Source organism: Miniopterus natalensis, chromosome 7 (assembly GCF_054644295.1).
Source record: "Miniopterus natalensis isolate mMinNat1 chromosome 7, mMinNat1.hap1, whole genome shotgun sequence".
Classification (NCBI taxonomy): domain Eukaryota; kingdom Metazoa; phylum Chordata; class Mammalia; order Chiroptera; family Miniopteridae; genus Miniopterus; species Miniopterus natalensis.
In genome coordinates this window covers 72,976,647-73,000,279 of record NC_142087.1, presented here as the reverse complement: position 1 = coordinate 73,000,279, position 23,633 = coordinate 72,976,647, and the positions used below count along the sequence as shown (strand labels likewise).

Below are 23,633 nucleotides of genomic sequence, written 5' to 3'. Positions count from 1 at the left end.
TTTGTTTCTCTTCTCTTGGACTAGTTTCTCTCTCCTTTACTTCCCCTCTACCCCTCTTCTTCAGAAACAGCACATTAAATTACTCCATTTCTTATGGAAACAACTCCCCTCCAAGTGCTGACATCAGACATCTGCAAACTCTAGGGTTCCACTTCTACCGCATTCACCAGATTCTTCAAAGAAGACACGTCTCTTCTCAGAGGAATTCTGGTGCCAACAGTTAAGTTAAACTTTTCTCAACTGTACGAGCTAACATTTAGGTCTGTTACTGGCCAAGCCAAATCCAAATATAATTACACCAAGGTCCTTGCCTCGGGGAGTTCCCTGTGGTGGTCCTATGGCTCAGGAGGTGCCACGAGGAAAGCCAAGTGGGCACAGTGTGCCCCTGAAGGGCACTGGTCCACAAAAGAGAGGCAGGACCAGGACCCCCAAACTCAGGATGAGGGATGGACACTTGAGACTGGTGGAGACTGTGGCAAATCAGAGAGCCCGTGTTCCATCCAAAGAGGTCCAGCCAAATGCTGCCATCTGGAGTTGTGGACCCAGGGGCCCCGTGTTCAATTCTGCTAGAGAAAGAGGAACTCTAGATTTTTATGTGAAATCTCTGAATTATTCAACTGTCGGCAATTAAATAAAAACTGTAACTGATATATCAATAGGGCAAATAGAACATATATTATCAACTAGCTGGCGTCCATAGACTGAGAGTCTGTAATTTGTGCCTTAGGAATCAGCTGTAACACTGCTCCCTAATGACAACAATGGTCAAAGCTGGCATCTGCTTCCTGGGCACATGGCATGTGCAAGGCCCTATATGAAGCACCTCACAGTGGTCATCTTCCTGCACCCTGTCGAACCCAGAGAGGAAAATACTGCTCTCCCTGCAGGGCACGGAGGCGAACACAGGTCCAGGCCCCCACAGTCACTTCATAGGCATGATCCCAGACAGGTCCCCTTCCACATCTGAAAAGTGCTCCCTTGAAAACTTCCTAGGCCCCCTAGAACTCAGGCTCTTCTACCTCCAAGTCCCCACATGAGATGTCCATAAATTCTGCCCCTTTTCCTTCCTGAGCCCGACGTGTGCAGCCACAGGCCTGGTGCAGTGATGGTTATAGGCCTTGATCCTAGGGACTGAATGGCTTGGTCCAGTGAGAACCTGTTAGCAGCCTGGGAAGCCCAGTGGCACCAGTGCAGCTGATGATTCCCCTGAGAGTGCAAGGAATGAAGGGAACTTCAGTGGCCATGCAGGGCTTTCCCAAGGTGGACAGAGAATTTCCACAAAAGCCTTAGGAAAACAGGGCCACTGGGAGCATGGATTTCCCTTTTCCATCATCCCTCATGCTCCATTTCAGGCCAGCAAGGCTTTCACCACAGAACCACCCACTCCACAGTCACCAACTCCATCATCAATGCCTCCCACCGCCACCAGCAACCATCCCCTACCAGCCACCATTGTCCCCTTTAGAACCACACTCAGCCACAGAGCCGGCTCTCCATGGCCACTGACAAGTCTCTCCTCCCCACACAGCCATCAACACCACCCTTGGTACCCATCACGGCCTGCACACTAGCATCACATCTGCCACCTCCCCGTTCTCTCCATCACAGCTACAGACATTAGCCCCATGAGCTGACACTGTTCCCCACCACCATTCCCCCATTACTGCTGTTACCACTAGCACCAAACAGCCATGGACCTTATTCCCATTATAAGCCAAATGCCAGCTCTGTCATTGCCATCAATCTATGCAAACAGTCACCATGACATGGTCCTCCTGACTACCACCTTCAAGAGTATTTTCAAAACCCAGCTGCAAGTGAAAAGTTTATCGAGGTAATTTTTTCTAGCTGCTCTGACAACCAATACACCCTGCTTGCCCAAAGGGAGGTTTGGTCCCCCTGACACCTTGGTGTGATCAGCGGTTCACAAGGAGGCCTTCCACAGGACTCCTGCCTCCTACTCAGCCCATTCTCTCAGGCCTGCTCTCTCTAGAGCCTTCTGCTGGGCTCCTGACTTCTTCTGGCCACTGGGTAAGCAGGGACAGCACAGACAAATGTCCACATGCTCAGGGCTAGGACTAGAAATGTACAGATGACCCTCACAAGCAATCATTGTCTCAAACCCAGTCTCGGGCGCCACAGCTGCAGGGGGGGCCGGGAAACATGGTCTTCCAGTGCGCCCAGTAACAGGCAGCAGGGGGGCATGTAGCAATGGTCGGCCCCCGGGGGTCTCTGCTAAGGTAATATGTGCCTCGTCAGAAACAGGACATGCCATAGCAAGGGCATTTGTGAAGAAATGGGCACTCTTAGGGGTCACATGCTGAGTCATGTCCCTGAGACATAGCAGACCCAGTTCCTAACACTGTCCATCTCGTGTGTTTTGCACACACACTTACCCACACCTCCTGTGAGCAAAAATGAGTGCACACACAGACACGCACACACACACAGGTTTCCAAGGACTCCATGCTGACCCAGACAGGGTCCCCACAGGTCCCAACACTGGCAATGTCTCATTAAACTAGATGAGAGCAAATTCTGTTTTGGGGCAAACATGCAGGGCAGCCCCTGTGTGTGCCTGAGGGCAAAGAGCAGGAGGCAGGCGGCTCTGTCCTGGCTCAGCTCCGCCCAACTTGGGGACCAGTCTGGGGCCTGGGAACCTCCTAAGAACAGAGTCTAACTTGACAGACACCCCAGCCTCTGACTGTCACTTTCCTAAATGGCTCTGGAGCTGGCATCCTCATTTTAAACCACTCTCCATAATAAGCAGTGATGACACCACTTCAGGCTTCGGGAAATATCTCACAACCTTGGGAAAGTTTTATTTTTTAGGTAGGTGTCTAATAAAGTGGGCAAAATAAAGAGACAGAGCTAAACTATAGTACTTTTTAATTACAAATTTTAAAACGGTACACCCTCTACTGATTCCAGTGGCCACTGCTATCACTTTGATGTGGACTCTTCTGGACATTTTCATGCAGTTATAAATATGTGTATGTACCACCAAAAATATGGTCATCTTATGGCAGTTTTCTACAGAAATCACACATTTATGTAATATTCTGTAGCTGGCTTTCTTTCCCATGGCCATGTAATTTAGAGATCCATCTGTCTCTCTGAGCCACCTCTCAACCTCCCGCCCTCCCTCTTTCTACCACAGGATCAGCACAGTATTTCACAGCATCATGTCCTGCAGTTTATTTATCCTTTGTTGACAAAGATGTAATTGCTCCGATGCTCTCCATTACCAACAGTACTGAAGGGAACAACCTGTGCACCTGTGTGAATATTTTGCTACACCACTAGTTCTCAAAGTTGGTTCCAGGAACCCCCAGGGTCCCTGAAACTGTTTCGGGGTCTAAAGGTTAAAACTATACTCATAGGACCGGGAGCAAGGTGACTATGGCATAAAAGGAGGCTGTGTGCCCTTCTCCCAGCCACGGACTGGATTTCCAGCTAAAATCTGTGCGGTCAGCTTGAAAAAGAGAAGTGTAACTCATTGGACATATTTCGTCTAAGGAGCACTGAAGAAAGAACGGAGAAAGTGGAAAGAGAAGGGGAGTCTTGGAGAGGGGGAGCCGCCCTGCCGTTGATGCTTGGCTGAGAGGCCCCAGTGATATGGGGTGCAAAGCTCCCTCCCCTTGGAAGTGTGGGGTCACATCCCCACGCAGGGCTCCCAAACCCAGAGCAGCAGAGACTAGAAGGAGGGCCCCGAGGCATTGAGAGAGTGACCTGGGGACCTGTCTGTCTGGGCGGCCTGGTCCTTTCCTTCCCGGGAGGGAGTGCGCGGACTGAAGGCTGTCCCCGGGGAGAGTCTCGCCCTGGGTGCTGGCTGCTAGAAAAGCTGCGCTGCCGTCTTGGGGTCTGAAGAAAGAGGGGGGCTGACGGCTGCACCCAGAGGAACTCTATGAGACCCTCTGCGTTCCCGAAAGGCAATGTGCAGAGCCCCAGACACCGACTAAACCGTGTTACCTGAGGAAGGTGGAGGGATTATCCCACCTCTAGTGCAGGATTGAAGCCCCTTGCCCCACCTCTGGAGCACAGGGACTGATCCTGCCTGTGGAGGGGGTGCAGGGAAGGTGGGGGATTTTTGACTCTCACTGAAGAGAGTTGGAAGTGAGAGCAGAGCAGAGACTCTGGGTCCCAGCTTCACTGTCACCAGCCAGCAGAGAGATCAGAGTCCTGCCTGGGATGATTTTATAACCCCTTCTGCTTGCATCTGTGGCTCAAGGGTGCTGGATCCTCAGAGAGCAAGGGTGTGTTTTTTATTTTGTGTTGTTTCAGGCACCCCCCAGCATCCCTCAGGAAGGCTTATATTGGAGAGACAGATGAGTGAGAGTGGGCTTTGGGCCTGATTCTTGGGGGCCAGATCCTTGTGTCCTGTGAGTTCAGCCAGCCAGTGCCAGGAAGGAGGGGTGGAGCATGTCTCCACCTCCTGCAGGCTGGGACACCACCCCCAATAGGAAAGAGTTTGGATCAGCTCTCTGAAGCCCCAGACACCGCGAGGGGCACAGACTGTGGGGGTCAGGAGAACAGCTCAGAGCAGGGAATTTCAAGAGTAAGACCCTCACAGGCTGTTGTCTGGGACCAGAAGGGCCGCAGAACCTCCTGCGGGCTGGGCAGGCACTGTTCTCAACCAGAATCTCTTTGGATCAGTCCCACCAAGCCCAGGGCAACTGAAGCTTTTCCAGAAAAGGCAGGAGGCTGGATGCAAGCCGCCCCCGCACCAGGCCGCCTCAGGGGAACTGGATTGGACCATAAACTGGACACTGAGCAGTTGCTCTTCGAAGTGCAGATTAATTACCCCTGGGGCCCTCTGGCCCCAGCTGGGCTGCCTGGCTCCATCCAGAAGGCTCATCAGAAGGCACTGCAGGCCCAGGCCACCTCCAGGGCAGGCGGCTGAGGGGGGAGGCGACCTCAGAGAGCCTCAGACCCGCCTCAGCTACTGTGGGACACCCCGAGTCAGCCTACACAGCTGGGGACATTAGCTGAGAACAGCACCCCGGCACGAAGCCTGAAATCAGCGCACAAAGCAAGGAGCCTCGCGCAGCAGGATCTGCCCAGATGACCTTTCCTGGGCTGTTTTGCTGCTGTTCTGTTCCAGTACTTTCCTCTGTATCGCGCCGGCAGCCTTCTCACTGGTCCTGCTTTTGCTCTTTTCTCCCTGTTCCTTTCCCGTCTCCTGCCGCCCCGTCCTCATCTTACTCCATCCTTTCCTTCCTTTCCCTTTTCCATTCTTTCTCTCACTTTTGCTTTCTCTCTCTTCCTTTTACCTCTGCATAACTTTTTTTAGTAGGAAAATTATAGGCCAGTCTCCCTGATGAATAAAGATGCTAAAATCTCAACAAAACATTAGCAAATAATATCCAGAAAGAAATTAATAAGATCATACAACATGGCCAAGAGGGATTTATTCCGGGGATGCACGAATAGTACGATATTAACAAGTCAGCAAACGTGATGCATCACGTTAAGAAAATGAAGGGTAGAAATCACACGTTCATATCAATAGATGCAGAAAGAGCATTCGATAAAACCCAGCACCCATTTTTTATATAAATGTTTAGTAATCTGGGAATAGAGGGATCAGACCGCAGCATAATAAAGGCCATATATGGCAAACCCACAGCCAACATCATAATCAATGAGCAAAAACGAAAAGCATTTCCCCTAAGAACAGGAACAAGACAGGGGTGTCCGCTTTCAACACTTATTCACCATGGCACTGGAAGTGCTAGCCACAGCCATCAGACAAGAAAAAACAATAAACGCATCCAAACTGGAAAGGAGGAAGTGAAACTGTCACTATTTGCAGATTACATGATATTGTACATAAAAACATACAGAATCCACCTGAAAAGTAACAGAGTAAATGAATGAATTTGGGAAAGTAGGAGAATACAAAAGCAACATCCAGAAATCGGTAGCGTTTTTATACACCAATAACAATCTCTCTGAAAGAGAAACCAAAAAAGAAATCTCTTTTACCACTGCAACAACAATAATAACAACAAGGTGCCTAGGAATAAACTTACCCAAGGCAGTAAAACACCTGTACTCAGAACACTATAGGACAGTGATGAGAGGAAAAGGGAGACAGAAACACGTGGGAGCAAGTTCCGTGATCACGGACTGGAAGAATTAACATCATTAAAATCTCCACACTACCCAAAGCAACCTGTAGAGTCAACTCAATCCCTATGAAAATAGCAGTGGCATATTTCACAGATCTAGAACAAATATTTCAAACACTTATATGGAACCAAAAAATACCCCGAATAGCCTGAGCAATCTTGAGAAAGTAAAACAATTTGGAAGTATCACACTACCTGATACCAAACTATACTACACGGCCACTATAGTGAAAACAGCCTGGCCCTGGCATTAGAACAGGCATATAGATCAATCAAACAGACGAGAGCCCAGAAACAAACCCACACCTTTATAGCCAATTACTCTTTCACAAAATGGGCAATAACATACAAAAGAGTCAGGACAGTCTCTTCAAAAAATGGTGTTGGAAAATTGGAGAGTTATATATATTTAAAAAAAAAGATACTAGACCATCCATTTACGCCTTACATTGGAATAAACTCAAAATGCATAAAAATGTAAATGTCAGTTGATGAACCATAAAATTCCTAGAAGAAAACATAGGCAGTAAAAACGGAGACATCTCTCGTAAGAATATTTTTGTAGGTATATCTTCTTGAGCAAAAGAAACACAGGAAAAAATAAACCAATGGGACCACATCAAAATAAAAAGCTTTTACAGAGCAAAAGAAACCATCAACAAAATGAAAAGGCAACACATTGCACAGGAGAATATACTCACCAATGATACTTGTGATAAAAGGTTAATTTCTAAAATATATTAAAAATGTATACTACTCAATAACAAAAAGACAACTAACCCAATTTAAAAAATGGACACATGTTCAGACGGCCTGGTTCAAGGGTGAGCATCAACCTGTGGTCCAGGAGCTCGCTGTTCGATTCCCAATCATGGCAAATGCGGGGGTTGCGGGCTCGACCCGCAGTGGGGAGCGTGCAGGAGGCAGCTGATCAACAACGACTCTCCCATCATTGATGTTTCTCTCTTTCCCTGTGCTTTCCTCTCTCTCTGAAGTCAATAAAGATATATTTTTTTTAAAAAGAAATCAAAAATTGAAAAGGCAACCCATTGCACCAATGATACTTTTGATAAAAGGTTAATTTATAAAATATATTTAAAATGTACACTACTGAACACCAGGAAGACAAACAACCCAATTTAAAAAATGGACACATACTCACCGGCTTGGCTCAGTGGTTCAGCATCAGCCTATGGTCCAGGAGCTCGCTGTTCGATTCCCGCTCAGGGCACATGCCCGGGTCGTGGGCTTGATCCCAAGCAGGGGACGTGCAGCAGGCGGACAACCAATGACTCTGTCATCACTGATTTTTCTTCCTCTATCTTTTTCTCTCTTCCTCTCTCTGAAATCCTGGCTCTAGCCCTAACCATAACACTATAGCTAGTTCTCATTTTAACCCTAACTCTAGCCTTACCCGTAAACTTAACCCGAAACTTAGACCTAGCCCTAGGCCTACAACTAACTTTAACCCTAAACCTAACCATAACCTAGCTTTAACACTAGCCCTAACTTTAGCCCTAACCCTAAACATAGTCCCAAACCGAACACTAACCCTAATCCTAAACCTAAGCCCAGTTCTAGCCCTAGTCCTATCTTGAGCCCTAATCCTAACCTAACCTTTAGACCAAGACCTAAACCTAAACCTAGCCCTCGTTTTTGCCATAACTCTAACTGTAAACTTAGCCCTAACCTTAACACTAACCCTAACAAAAGCCCTAGCCCTAGCCCTAACCCTAATTCTAAACTTAGCCCTAGAACAAGCCCTACCTCTAGACCTAACCCTAATCCTAAAGCTTCCCCTGCAAGGAGTCCTAAACCTACATTTAACCATAACCCTAATGCTAATTGCAGCCTTATCAATAACCCTAACCACATGCATAGCCATAACCCTAGCCCAAACCATAACCCTGATGGTAACTCTAAACCTAACCCTAGAGCTACTCCTAAGCATGACCCAACCTTAACCCTACCCATGCTCCTAACACTAAACCAAACCAAACCAAACTTTAACCATAGCCCTAAAGTTAACCCTAACCCTAACCTTGTATCCAATTCTTGTCCTACATTCGGCACCAGTCCTAGCTGAAAACTGATTCTAGACCTAACTGTGGCCTTGGGCCTAATCCTAACACTCTTCCTAAGCCTAACCTGAATATTAAACCTAATTCTAAGGCTAACCCTAGCCCGGACCCTAAACCAAATCCCAAACCTAACTCTAAATTGATCCCTGCATCTAAAACTCATCATAAATTAACCATAACCCTAGACCTAGACTTAGGCCTAGTCCTAATTCTAACCAAAACCCTAATCCTAAACCTAGCTTCAATCCTAACCCTAACACTAGCTCTAGCCCTATCTTAATACCTAACCCTAACCCTAAATCTAGGCCTACATCGAATCCTAAGCCTGACCCTAACCCTAATTCTAACCCCAATGCTAGTACTAAACCCCAAAACTAATTCTAAAACTAGTTCTGGCACATGCCCCAGCTCGAAAGGGAAACCTAACCACAACATTAGCCTTAGCACTAGCCCTAAACCTAAACAAAAGTTACCCTAATGCTAATAACACCAAATCTAGCCCTAGCGAAACACTCAAACCTAACCCTAAATGGAACCCTAATTCTAGCAATAGACCTATCTCTAACTTTAACACTAAATTGAACCCCAAACCTAGCCTTCTTCTTAAAACTAAACTAACCTAACCCAATCCCAAATGTGGGGAACCGCTGTGGCCCCAGGCACGGAGGAGCTGCCTGGGTGAGCTGCAGAGGTGCTCTCATGCTCCCTGACCCAGTCCTTGAGGCACCAAAGCAATACTAATTTAGCTTGCGGCCATAAATTCTAGAAAGGCTAATTAGGAAGCTGGCCCTGGCCTGAAGGGTTAAGGGATAGTTAAGCCACATACCAAGCCAAGGACTCAATCCTCCCCAAAAGTTCCCATTAGAAGCAGAGAGAAAGATAGTTTCCAAGGTCTGAGCTCCTGCAGGAGGCAGGGTGTTTACTCTGAAAAAGCATTCGTAGGAGCTTGGAGGAATTACTTTGTATCTTAGCCTTCTTCTTATAACTAAACCCAACCTAACCCAATCCCACAATGTCATGGTAAACTTTAACCTTACCTCCAAATCTAACCCTAAACTGAAACATAATTTTAGCTCTAACTATATCCTTAACACTAAAACGAAACCTAATCCTACCCTAGATTTACCCTAATCCTAAACCTAACCATACTTTTAAAACTAGCCTCAGCTCTAGCCTTAATTTAACACTAACCTTAGCCCTAGAGTCAGCCCTAACCCTGATTCAAACCCTAAGCCTAACCATGAACTTAACCATAGCTTTGATTGAAAATATACCCTTCCACCAATGGTAAAATTGACATTAGCCATAGGCCTAGTCCTAAGGCTAACACTAAACCTAGCTCTAATTCTAACTCTACCCCTAGCCCTAACTCTAACTTTAAACTTAGCCCTAGAACGAAACCTAGCTCGAACCCTAACTATAACACTAGCCCTAACTCTCAGCATAGCCCTAACCTTAACCCTAACACTAGCCCTAGCCCTACCCTTTTTCCTAGTGCTAATATTAACTTTAACCCAATCCTTACCGTAAACTTAACTGTAAAATTCACCCTAACCCTCACCCTAACACTAACCATAGCGATAAGTTTAGCCTTAAACTTAACCCTAAACCTTGTCCCAGCCCTCTCCCTAACCCTAATCCTAACCCGGGCCCGAGTCCTAATACAAAAGGCAACAACAAACCTACCAACCGAACCAACCAAAAACTTAGCCTTAGGTTATCCCATAGCTAACCCTAACCGTAATTTACGCATAACCATAACCATAACCTAAACTTAACCCTAACCCCAACCCTAGCCTTTTCTCTAACCCAAACCCTAACCATAACCCTAAACCAAGCTTTAACCCTAAAACCTACACCTAACTCTAAGCCTAACCCGAACCCTACCCCGAGCAACAATAACAACCATGGTTCTGGCCTCACCTGTTCAAGGCCTGCAGGCAGCTCCAGTTGGGGCACCGGCCTGGCCGCAGTGTCTGTCCCGCCGTCAGAGCAGCCACCCAGGAAACCCGTGGGGGAGCCTGAGCTCTTCTCGCCCCGCTGGGTGGACAGCTCTGGGGCTGCCCAGACAGCACGCGTGGTGGTGCCAACAGTGAAGACGTCACGTTGTGGGAACCACTCTTGTCATTCAGACCCCGGGCGGCATATACTCTGGTGCTCACGGCGCTTCCAGAGGCCCCGCGGGCTCGGCAGCAATCACCGGGCACTGACGCGCCACACACAGGACACGGAGGAAAACCCTGCGGGGCGCTGTGCTGGCCGCGTCTTTCCGCCTGTGCGGGCCCTGCCCCGCCTGGGGCTTCTGCTCCTGCTCCCGGGCCCCCTGCCCAGGCTCTGCCAAGGCCGCCCCTTCTTCTCCTCTGGGTCTCTGCTGACATGTCAGGTCTTCAGTGAAGCTTCCCGGCCCCGCACACACAGGATGGGGCTGCGCCCAGAACCCCTGCCTTTCCCGCTCTGTTTCCTCAAGGGCTGGTTTCCTGAGCTGCCAGCCTGCGGGGGGTGAGAGGGGCACTGACCTCTCCCTGGGCCACCAGCACCTGGCACAGTGACTGGCACAGGGCAGGCGGGATCCAGGCTGCGGACGGGGCTGAGCTGGCGGGGCCCCCGGGGCGGTCTAGCCCTGCCCCCCGCCAGCCCAGCTCCCGCCGCGGTTCCTGAGCGGGGACGCCCGGGCGGTGGGGACACGGGAGCCGCGGGCTGGGGGCGCAGGGACTGGACCCAGGGGAGGGGGGGCCGAGACCCAGGCAGCAGGCCCAGCCCCGCCCGCGACATGCCCAGGCCCGCAGGGCTGTGCGGGGGCTCCGTCTCCCCGCCCCCGGGGGCAGAGGCGCAGGCTCCGTCCTCCAGCTTGTTCCCGGGCTCAGAGCAGCTGCCCCAGAGGCCTTGGGAGGCGCGGCTTCCAGAAGGCTCCTGAGGGCCATTGCTCCCCCGGGGCCAGAGGGACCTGGGGTTTATGGCGCCCTGTTTACGGGGAGTTTGGGCGGCGGGGAGGGGGGGAGGGGGCGGGGAGGGGGTCAGTGCTGGTTACCCCTCCCCCCCCACCCCCGCTCTCAGCCTGCAGCAGGAGCACAGGCAACCCAACCTCAGGGGGCTGGGCCCTGAGCCCCACTTGGAGAGGGAAGGGGGTTTCTGAGCCGTGCTAGAGCCCCAGCCCTCCCCAGGCCCTGCCGGCCCTGCGGGGACCCTGCACCCCTGCAGGCTCCTGCACGACCCCCTGGGGTCCACTGTGCCCCCCTTACAGATGGGGAGGCCGGGGCTTCCAGGGCCCACTCTTTCCGCTCTACCCCCTGGAAAAGGTCAAGGAGGGAGAGAGAGAGAAGCCCGGGCAGTCTCCAGCCTCCAGACAGCCCCTGGCCTCTCTGTGCCCTGTGTGGGGACAGCACTGGGGGGACACATTCCAGCCTGGACCAGGGGGGCAGCTCCCTAAAGCTCCCAGGGCCCAGCTGCGCTGCTCTTGGCGTCACCTTCCTCTTTGGCCCCTTCTTCCTTCTTGTCCTTCCCTTTAGCCCCCCTCAAAGGCGGGCTCCCCTTGCTGAGCCGGGGCCCCTGTGAGGGCACATCCCTGAGTTTCCAGGGACTTGGCAGGCCAGGCGTTAAACGCAGCCGCCGTCAACAGTGAACTGTGCAGCCCCGCGATCACATAATTGACAGCAAACAGCTGCCGCCTGGAATTATTCTCCTTACCTATGCTCTTGGGGCTGTTTCTACCCATTGCATCTGCAGGGAGGGGATATTATAGAGCAGGTGACGCCACACTGCTCTTCCCATGGCTGTGGGGAGTGACACCATGTTGGCAGCTTGAAATGGGCCGTGGTGAGAATATTGACAGCACAGGAACTGGCAAATGTTCCAAATCAGGGCTTGATTTGTTTTCCGCAGCGCCTGCTGTCTCCAGACTTAAGACAGTGATGGGGAAGATGTTTATAGCAGAGATTAAACTTAAGAGTGTGTCTTGGGTGAATATTATGGCATGTAAATTGTGTCTCTGTTTTTAAAAAACTGCCTGCAGCCATTACAATGTGAACACATTACAGGAAACTGAGGAATGCCATCTGGCATTCAGAAAACGAGCACCTGATAAGGAGCCACTCGCATCGTTAACGAGGGACTGACGTTCTCACAAACATCTTCAGCTTGTTTTCCTTGATAACACAAGGAGAACATCACCCGACATTCCCGTTGGAGCTACACTCATCCGTCAGCTGAGGGCAAGCATAGGCGGCTATAAATACACCAGTTTGGCCAAATGCAAGGAGCGCTTCCTGAGGATCCATTGCTGTGCATAGACATGTATATGTGCATGTGTAGGTGCATGTGAATATGTATGCATGTGTACCTGTGTACGTACGTATGCATACATGTAAATACATTCCCTCCTGTGCCGCTGGCTGGTTGAGAAACATTTGGCTGGGTGCTTCCCAGGGTCCGTCCGACCTTTTCTAATATTCTCACGTGACTGTTCTGCCCAGGGTGAGCCCCTCCTGTCCCACAGCTGACCCCAAATCTCCCTCCAGGCAAACCTCAGCCCTGAGCTGTGGGCATGAATACCCAGCTGTCGCTTGGATATTTCCCACCCAGCAGGTCGCACACCTCCCAGGCCAGTGCAGAGAGGGGGGGCCCTGGAGCTCAGCAGAGTCATGATTTGGGGGCCCCCTCAGCAACAGGACCCGTGATACTGCCCAGGGGACCATCACCTGGGCTTGGCTGGGTGTGTGAGCAAGATGTCAGGGTTGGAACCAGCTGATGCAGTAATGGATAGGACACAGTGGGAGAGAGCGATGCCAAACATGGTCTGAATGGAAGGGGACAGATGTGATGAGATGAGGGACACAGGGGCTTGGGTGGAGGGAGGATGGTGAACCTCGATTTTGAGTTGGAGGTGTCTTTGGGACATCCAAGCTGGAAACAGATCTGGAGATTCCCGAGGAGAGGCTGGGGCTAGCTAGAGGTGTTGGAATCTTCTGGGAAGACTGCAATTAAAGCTCTGGGTGTGAGCCCGGCTGGCACGGTCAGTGCTTGAGCTTTGACCTATCAACCAGGAGTTCAGGGTTCAATTCCCATCAGGGCACACGCCCCGGTTGTGGGCTCAATCCCAGAAGGGGGCGTGCAGCAGGCAGCTGATCAATGACTCTCTCGTCAATGATGGATCTATGTCTCTCCCTCGCTCTTCCTCTCTCTGAAATCAATAAAAAACATCGATTGTTTAAAAGCGGTGGGCTTATTTGAGCTTGTCTGGGGTTGGAGGGGGTGAGAGAGTGCAGGGTGCACCCCGACGTGAGCCATGTAGGGACCCTAGACCACAAAGGGATGGGTGTAGCTCGTGTGGAGGCTGAGGGAGGGGAATGTTCAGAAAGGAAGGTCACCCGGGGTGAACGCCTGACAGGCGTCATGGGGCTGAGAGGTTGTGTGAGGCAGGCAGAGCAGTTGACAAGCCCCTGCCAAGACGCGAGTCAGTCCAGGGGGGGATGTCACCTAGGACAAGAGCAGTTAGTTAAGATGACGTGGCAGGTTCCAGCCCATTCTCAGGATCAGGTGACATATAAAACGTGGGAAGTGGAAATAGGAGGGGTCAAGCTTCTACCACAGGCTCCTGTGCTTGACAGCTGTTGTCCTTGGATTAAGGAGGGAGCCCTGAGGAGCCAGGGGGAGGGGAGGAAGCCTGCAGTCCAGACAGGGGGCGTAACAGGCAGCGCACCTCAGGCCTGCAGCTCAGGAGAGGTCAGTGCTGGGGAGGAGGGTGGGGTCAGCCCTGAGGGGGGCGTGGAGGGAGGTGCCTCAAAGGGGAACTCAGGAGTGAGCACAGGAGCTTCCATGAAGGTTTGTGGGAGGAATGACTGACTGAGGGACTGGCAAGTGTGAGCACTGGAGAGCTGTCCCACGGGGAGAGAACCACGAGCCAGAGGCTGAGAGCTCCAAGGAGTGACTGGCCAGGGTCAGATCCTGCAAAAGCCAAGGGCCCAGGACACACGGCCTGCAGGTGCCGCTGCTCAGTTTGGCTCTAAGCATTGCGGGTGGCAGCTCCCACTGAGTGGTCGGCTAGGACAGGCTGCAGAGCCTGGGGAGCAGGGGACAGGAGGCTCGAGGACACACTTGTACAGAAGAGGTTTGGTGGGAAGGCAGGGCCATGGAGGCAGCAGCTGCACAGAAAACCATTAGAAGACTGGGTCAGGTGGGGACACTTCCATGCCTCCTTCCTGCCTCCCTCTCTCACCTTCCAGCCTCTAGTCTGAGGCCTCCAAGATCTAAACTCCAGATCGGGCTCTTCCTAGTGCAGTAGCCTTGGAAAAATCCAAAGGATCGCTGTAGGCTGAGCTCCTTTGTGATCTAAATCCCACATCAAAACGGGATTCAACTTATACAAACTTAACATAAATACAGGTCTGGAAAAAGCTGCTGCATGGTGAAGAGGAACCAGGCTTTCCCAGTCTCTGACCTCGTGGCAAAGGGAGCTGTGGATTCCAGGGGGGGGGACTGGGGGGCTAATGCAGGGAACCCCGAGGGCCCGGCGCTCTTCGAGGCTGCCAGGGAGGACCGGTGAAGAAAACTAGGACTCAATTCTACTTCAGCTCATTTTATTGCAACCCCATCCCCGTGTCCAGAATCAATGGCTATTTAATACACATGCAAAGCACTCCTAAAGTCGACCACGTGAGCATGCCCATTTCTTTACCAGTTTATGAACTCAAAAGGGAAAAATCTTTATAAGACCAAAATCAACAGGTTTAGTACATCCAGGAAGAGCATCTTTAGTAAACAACAGGAAAGAAAATGTGTCAGGAACCAGGCCAAATACACAGAACAGGACGTGAGACTCCCATTGGCCACGACGACTCCCAAGGGAACATCAATATAGGGTGACCCCAAAAAGGTAGACAGACGTGAGACTCCTGATGGAACATAAATATAGGGTATTTCCAAAATGATATACCCATGGCAGATTATTGATAGAACACAAATATAGGTGTCCCCAAAATGGTACACACACGGGAGATTCATGATAGAACTTAAATATAGGTGTTCCCAAAACCATACACACAGGGGAGATTCACGGTAGAACATATGTATTGGGTGTCACCACAAACGTACACACAGGCTAGACTTCCAATGGAACATAAATTTAGGTGTCCCCAAAAAGGTACCAATAGGGGAGATACCCGATAGAAAATAAATATAAGAAGGTGTCAACCGAAAGGTACACCAGGGAAGACTCCTGATGGAACATCAATACAGGGGTCCCCAAAGAGGTACACACAGGTGAGACTTCTGGTGGTACATATATATTGGGTGGCCCCAAAAAGGGACACAAGGGGAGATTCCAGATGGAACACAAATACAGGGGGTCCCCAAAAAGGTACACAGAGGTGAGATTCTTGTTCTAACAAATACTGGGCTTCCCCAAAAAGCCACACAGAGGGGAGACTCCTGATGGAACACAAATATAGGGTTTTTCCAAAAAGGTACACACATGGGACATTTGTGATAGAACATAAATATACGTGTCCCCAAAAACGTACACACAGGGGAGATTATCGATGGAACGTATGTTTTGGGTGTCACCACACAGGTACACACAGGGTAGACTTCCAATGGAACATAAATTTAGGTGTCCCCAAACAGGTACCAATAGGGGAGATGCCCAACAGAACATAAATATAAGAAGGTGTCAACTGAAAGGTACACAAGGGAAGACTCCTGATGGAACATTTATACAGGGGTCCCCAAAAAGGTACACACAGGTGAGAATTCTGATGGAACGTAAATATTGGGTGGCCCCAAAAAGGGACACAAGGGGAGATTCCTGATGGAACATAAATACAGGGTGTTCCCCAAAAGTTACACACATTTTGACAGCTGATAACTCTTATTTTCACTCTCTTCAGGTTTAAGGAATTTGAAGCAATGGGTGAAGCCACACTAAGTTTTGAACAAAGAAAATGTATCCACTGGACTCTTTATGGGGATACGGAAAAGAAAGTTTACGGTACAAAAGCAACAACACTTGGGAACTGAGGGCAGCTACTGAAAGACAAGGCGCACAGATTCCCACAGAACAGGGTGATCCCTGAGGTTTGCGGGTCCTTTGCTGCGCATCAGCTCCGGCCTGGGCGCTCCAGAGACAGAAGCAAAGGAATCGCAAACATCAGGAACCACTTTGTTTGGCGTTTGTGCGCTTTCTTTCCACAGCTGCCCCCGATTCATTGACTGTTGCCGGGTTTGAGCCGTAAGCTTGATATTTTATGAATCCCCATAAGAGAGTTTAGTGGATAATTTTTCATTGTTCAAAGCTTAGTCTGGCTTCACCCATTGTTCCAAACTTGTTAAACCTGAAAAGGGGTGAAAATTAAGGGAGTTACCAGCTGAAAATTTACGTACATTTTTGGGAGACACCCTGTAGATCACCCTCAAAATACATGCATTTAACAAGTGTGTACACACCTCTGTAATAGATTGTAGAAAATGCGGTTACTATCAGCAGGACTTATTCATAAAGCATAAGTCAACATCCCACCCATGATGGGGACACTGGGGACCTACACCCACTCCCAAATCAGGCGTGTACCTCATCTCAGACACACTCCCCTCAACACGCTATGTACACTTGCTGGGGTCTGCCCAGAGACAGGCTCTGGGGAGGCTGGGTCAGCCTCAGGGGGTGCTGGGTGGGGCCTCGCCTCAGCAGGTCTCAAGCTGGGCTTCACACAGGCCCTGGCTTCAGCAGCTTCCCCTCGGAGGTGCTGACAGCCATCTTCATGGTGGGGCCGCAGAGCTGGTGGGTATCCTGGTCCCTTCTTTTCTGGTAGGGGGTCCTGGCTAAGATATGATGGTTCGGGCATCATTGCCCTTGCTCAACAGGTAATTCAGCAGGTCATCCTGGTAGGTGGAATATCCTACAGAGAAGAGAGGAAGAAGGGAGTGGCGAGGGTGAGGGCCACGAGGGTCCTCAGAGAGCCCTCTCCCGGTCAGGACGTCCCCTGTGCAGGCCACTTGGCCAGGACTGAAGTTTCCCGCTCCTGTTGGGCCTTTCACAGCCTAGCTGGGCCCCACCACACACCCGGCCCGTGGTTGAGATGGTGAGGCCGAGGCCCCACATGGGTCAGGGAGAAAAGCCAGGCGTCCGTCACTCAGGCAGCTCCCTAACTTCACCAGCAGGAAAACAGGCCCAGAGGGAGATGCCGTTTCCAAAAACACATCCACTGGATGGGAGGGTCGGGGCTGGGAGCCTGGGCACAGCCAAAGCTTTCCATCTGTCCTCATTCCCACCAGGCTCAGTGGGAGGCAGAGACCGGCTGGGCACATTGTCCTCTCTTCCTTCCCAGGCCACCAGCTCAGACACCTGGTGAGGGCTTCATCTTAGGCCACAAGAAACAGAAATGACGCCAGCAGTTCCTATATGCCAGCCTGACCTCACTCGAAACCCTCACTGACACCTACACCTTTCTTTTGATCTGACAAGGGGGATGTAGGAACAACGAGGTGGGCCACCAAGGGTAACTCAAGACTGTGCAGGGGACAGCCACCCCACCATTGTTCCCTTTAAGCCACTGCCCTGGCACAGCAGCTGTGCTGGGCCGGCCTTCCCCTGTCCAGGGAACCACTGTCCTTTCCCACCATGCTGGCAGCAGGCCTAGGCCCCCAGACCGAAGTCTGACCCTGCTCTGGAACCTGCAGCCCTCTGCCAGCACCTCACAGCCTGGAGGAGCCGAGTGCAGGTGTCCCCTGAGGCGGATGGACACCATGAGGAGAGGAAGGAGTGCATGCAGAGGAGCCAGGGGTCACCAGCACATGGAGTCAGACCCCAGGCAGCTAGACATGTGAGGGACCGTCAGTCTGCGGGACAGCTCAGCAGCCCGACACACCCCTACACCTGCCAACAATGCCTGACCCAGGATTCCGACATCTGGACCCACAACTAGACACACACTCATCCCCAAAGGCAAAAAAAAAAACCTTCTCAGTGACGAGTGTGGGGGAAACACCCTCCCGGCTGCCGTGTACCTGCATGCGAGTGTCCACCACAGCCCTCGGGTCTGAGGGTGAGAGCGGCTACAGGGAGGGGACACTGCCCTGGCCGAGGGCAGGCTGCCCCTTCCAGGCCTGCAGACCTCCCCTCCTGGCCCATTCCTCTAGCACATACAGTATCCGGTCCCTGTTCCCGGGATCATCAGTGTCCATCCCGCTGCACACTAACAACTGTGGGACAGGGACGTGTTTTCGTGATCCCAGCTCACAGCTGGTGAGCACCCGAGCTGCACTGAGAACCGGGGACACACCCGGACATGCTCTGCTTCCCGCCCCGACAAGCAGTCTGCACCGCATTCACCGGGTCCACAGGGCACCCAGGTCCCAAGTGCTGGCGCGGGCCACAAACAGCAGCAGCTGGAAAACACCAGTTGGCAAGGGCATGTGGGCTGAGCCACAAATACTTGGTTTTTCTGAAGGCACAGAAACAGGACCTGCTTTCCACAGTGACGTCCAGGTCAGAGCCACCCACGGCCTTGCTCACAGCCTTGCTGAAGACCCTGCGTATGTCCATTAGGTATTTAATGCACCGGGATCTCCTATAGAAATGGCTTCTTCTAGGCCTGACAGCTACAAGGAAACCCAAACATAGGCTATGGTGCTTCTCCGTGCTGGCTGTGTGGACATCAGCTCTGGAGATTTGCGTCCCTCTCACCACACACACGATCTACGAGGCTTCTCATGCTTAAGTGACTACATTGTTCTGGGACAAAACTACCACAACACTGCCTGGGTTTGTATTTTCTACTTGATTGGTAACATACCTAAGGAGGCAGAGGTGTGTGCACGGAGCATGCCCCCTCAGGCTCCTACACACTCGTGTGCACATCCAACATTCCTTCTGGCTGGTTCTACCTTCCCAGGAAGGAGACCGGAGATCCCACCCTTTACTACCCACCTGCAGCCAGTCGCCCTCCTACCTTTCCTGGGAGCCTGCTGTGGGCGTACTGGTCTTTCACCATTGGGAGCAGGATGGGATGGGCTCCCGGGGATCCAGTGGACAGGCACCTACAATCGATACCTCTCCTTTTCTCGATCCCCTTTTATTCTTTTTAAAAAGGTTGAGGATCCATTTGGGTCCAATCCAGCGTTTTTTCCTAGTTTGAAGGAGATTTTTAGGGCACAGTTACACTCACTGCCCCCTCCAGCAGGTTTCGGGTGCCCTGCCGTGACCTGGGATTTCCATCACTTGCCTGTGAAGTTGGCCATTAACTTGGGGATCAGAATTCGGCTTCTTTTTGCCATCACCAGAATCACTGGATCTGGGGTTCAGGAGGTAAAACAGAATTTGCAGTTAACGTGCACAGACTCGGGGATGGTAGAAGTGTCGGTCTTGGCAGAAGCCCACACTAGCCTTCGGGGAAACAGAACTTGAAATACCGCCCTCAGCCCTTGGCTGTCTGCCGAGCACAGGAAGCGGTGCTGCGCGAACCTAACCTATGTTTCCTAGAAAGTTCACATGAAAATGCCATTTTCAGGAAAAGCCAGGGACCTTCTCATTTTCTGCTAGAGTCAATAATGAGTGAAATAGGCTGGGATACTCTGCCATTCCCGGCACTGCGGAATCTGGGTGAGGGGAAGAGGGCAGGGCAGAGTGGGTCGTTTGAATGAAAAACAGTGAGGCCTGGTCACTGTGGCTCTGTGCTTAGAGTGTCAGCCTGAGCATCAGGGTTGCACGTTCGATTCCCAGTGAAGGGAATCGAACCTCTGTTGCAGGTTTAATCCCCAGCCCCAGTTAGGGCACATGCAGGAGGCAACCAATCAATGTGTCTCTCTCATATCCATCTCTCCCTCCCTGCCTCCCTCTCTCTCTCTGTCTCTCACACACACACCCCTGCCTTCTTTCTTTCCTTCTACTTTCTGTAAATCTCAATGCGACAAATATCCTCAGGTGAGCATTAAAAAAATAAATAAAATGCATAAAAACAGGGAATTGAAAGGGTAAGTAGTATGTGTGGTATCCGAGCAGAAATGGAGGCATTCTAACCTAACAGAAGAACCCCATCTGGGTTCTAATCTTGCCTCTGCCCTGAAACAGCACTGTGCTCACACAAATCACTCCAGTTCCTCATGGGTGACTCAATTCCTCTCAACAGAAGGGTCAGAGGGAGCTTCTGAAATCTTGTGGTTCTGTGATTTGAACAGAGAAGCCTTGCAGGATTCATGGGGATGTGACTTCAAGGCTGGGCTGGGGCAGGACAGCCTGAAGGGCCAGCTCCTGGGGCTCAGGCCCGGGACTAGGGGAAGCCCTGCTGAAGGGGACTTAGCCAGCCCACAACTGCAGCTGCTGCTCTATGGAGAAGGGAAGTGGTTCTGCAAGTGCCTTGGGGTCCAGTGACTCCAGAGGAATTTCGCCTGTGTTTGAAGACCATGGGTGCTGGTCTAGGTGCCTGATCCAAGCTTCCTTCCCAAGACAGAAGCATGGCTTCCTATGTCCTGAAATCGTCAGGTAAAACCTGACCCTCCTGCTTGAATGGCTCTAAAACCAGACTCTCTGTGCCCTTACACAGGCTCATGGCCAGCTGTCATTTGCCATCCCTCATAGGATAACCCTGAGTCCAGAGGGCAGGACTGAAAGAAACTCTAAATTCTGTCCGTGCTCGGAGGGACCTGCACACAGATGACCTGCTCAACAGTGGAAGACACAGGCCCACCAACGGGCCCCTGCTCCAGGTGGCTACAGCCTTCCCTCCTCCTGAGAGAACAAGCTCTCTGTTCTTTTTCAGACACTGAAGCTTAAGTCAACTCACTTCTTTGGAGCAGGATGAGAGCGCTTGAGCGGAGCTTTGGATTTTTCTTCCAGGTTGTCATTTTCACTCTGAAAGTCACTTAAGTCGTCTCTAAAAACAGAGGAGAAAGGAAAAACAAACTCGTTTTTTAAGTGTAACATGTAACTTGTCCCTTCAGCCCGGCCCAGAAGGGTCGGTGGTTTTCTGGGATTCAGACATCACGGTGCTCACGAACATCGCGGTCGCTCAGGTGGGAATGTGTGAACACAAGCATTGGATGTGGGTCCGGGAACACTAACACCTCAAGGAGACCTGCGGAAGCACCTAGGACCAGGCTGGACATCATCTCAGGAGAGCAAACTCTGGTCCATCTGAAACTCAAGCCCAGAAACCCCAAGGAATTTCCGGCCAGGCCAATTCAGGACGGGAGGCTCTCGGGGTCAGACACAGGGCTAGGCTGGCTCCTGGGGGGCGAACTAACAAGACCCCCAGTGCTGAGGAGACATCTGCCTTCAGCGAGTTAGATGGGCAGCAAGGTTTCAAAGTCACTTGAGCAAAGTCAGACCTCTGACATCCACCCATTCCAATGTTCGTTTTTGATAACACGTGCAGGGAAGCAAACTCTAAGCCTTTCAGGGCCCAGACAGAGAAAATCAGGAGCAAAGCTGGCCTGGAAGGACCAGAGGGAGTGGCCGGGCCTGGGGCTGCTGAGCGCATGGTGCCGCGGGGAACCGCACCGGGCCCTGCACACGGAGGGCTGCTGGCCAGGGGGCGGAACTTCTGATTGTTTTCCCAAAGGACCCAGAAACCCAGGTTGTGAAGCAAAATCTCTTAATTTCTAATTGTTGGAAATCAGTTCACATTTTGAAAACCACAAAAAGGACCCCAGAGGAACTCTTGAACCTCGGCCTCCAGAGGGCACCCCGACCTTGAGGAAAGGGCGCCTGGCCTTCCTGTGCCAGGGGCCTGCTTCTGTTCTCTCCTGGCCCCTAGGGCTGTGCTGGGTGCTCTCTATACAATGCTGCCCAGGGGGCCCGCTGGCTCCTGTCCTGTCGCTGCCTCTCACAGTGGCTGTGGCCTTGACAGCTCGATCCCTGGTTTCCTTGCTTGGCAATGAGTCCTCTGGATCCCGGCAGCTGCTCAGGCTCCTTGGCCATGAAACTGCCAAGGTCCCACCTAAACCGAGGGCTTTTGCGGGAGTTCACCGTGAAGTGGGGACCCAGGCAAAGTGCTAGCTTGCCAACCAGTAAGGCCCCAACCACTGCCCCTGCTCTATTCCCAGTACCATCAGCTCAACATCTTTGATCCTGGACTTTGTGATTCTGCCCCCACAGCCGTGCTGCTTGGCCTTATGCTAGGGTGCTTTCCTGTCTGCATGTGCCCCCTCGTCCTATGCCAGCAGCAGAACCCAACTCCCAGCCCCATGCCTCCATCGATGCCTCCAGGGAGCCCCTCAACATCCGTGTGCTATGCATGTAGCTCCGCTCACATCCCATCTCCCCGACTAGTCCCTGCTGACCAGGGAACTGGTGCTCTGCACCTCGCGGGGCCTCCGCCGAAGTCCGGACCCTGTAGATATTGGCAGAGGGAGGGCAACCACGCGCACAACAACCCACTCTCCAAGACAGACAAGCTCAGCCTTTGACCTGAATTCTTTCCCTGAGGACTTCTCTTTACCACTATCATATTTTTTTCAGTGAAGTTCATTCCAAAGGCAGATCAAGAAGTGTCTGGCAGTGGGCACTGTCTTTGAAAAGCAAACAAAGGCCAACCACCCTGCTTGCAGAAATCTAGAACCACCCCAGGGAAAATGAGAGGACATGCTGGTAAGGTGGCCTGTCCCCTCGCCCTGGGGACACCAATGTTCCCCAGGGCTTCTCTCCCCGGAATGTTGGGCTCTAGGCTGCAGCTGGAAGCCTGGACCCTTTGTGGACAGGCGTCAGCCATCCCACACCCCTTACAGGGAATCCTCCTGCTCCTTGACGTTCCAGCACTGATCTTGGTAACACAAGTTCTGCTCTAGAAGCATCAGCTGGTCATGGTCCAAATTCTGGATCCGCTCCAACATCTCAACCCGGCCCGCAAGGTGGTAATTGGCTTCCTCCATGTTGCCCTTGAGTCGAGACAGCACCTAGAACACAGATGGACAAGGTCTCAACCACCCCAAGCCCTGCGATTCTACTGCTTCGAATCTAATTCCGAAGGAAGAAAAAGGCAACAGGCACACAGATGGCCACTGCGTTATTATCTAGACCAGTCGGAGTGACCAATACTGCCAATGTCATGGGGACGGCCAAGCCTTCTGCCACTGCTCCGTCCGATCAGGCAGCCACTGGCCACAGGTGCCCACTGGGCACTGATAACTAGCCAGTGTGAGCTGAGTCGTGCCATAGGTAGAAAATAGACAACAGAGTCCGAGGAATTAATAACCAGTTTTAAAAATATGATATATCTCATTAATTAGCCTGCTTCCTGGTGTGGCTCTGTGGCTGAGCATCGACCCATGAACCAGGACGTCACTAGCTCCATTCCTGCTAAGGACATGTGCCCAAGATGCGGGCTGGATCCCCAGTAGGGAGCCTGCAGGAGGCAGCCGGCCCAAGTTTCTCCATCATCAGTGATGTGTCTGTCTCCCCCTCTCCCTTTTATTCTCCCTGTCAAAAGAATCA

General features: G+C 51.6%; 1 long non-coding RNA gene across 1 annotated transcript; it reads right to left on the bottom strand.

The window, feature by feature from the left end:
• Positions 1-17,057: 17,057 nt before the first annotated feature.
• On the bottom strand, positions 17,058-23,090 carry LOC148092801 (uncharacterized). The gene is made up of 3 exons (XR_015714778.1): positions 22,926-23,090; positions 20,986-21,075; positions 17,058-17,103 (listed from the first exon to the last, which is right to left on the bottom strand). It is a non-coding gene; the product is annotated as an uncharacterized LOC148092801 (long non-coding RNA).
• Positions 23,091-23,633: the final 543 nt, after the last annotated feature.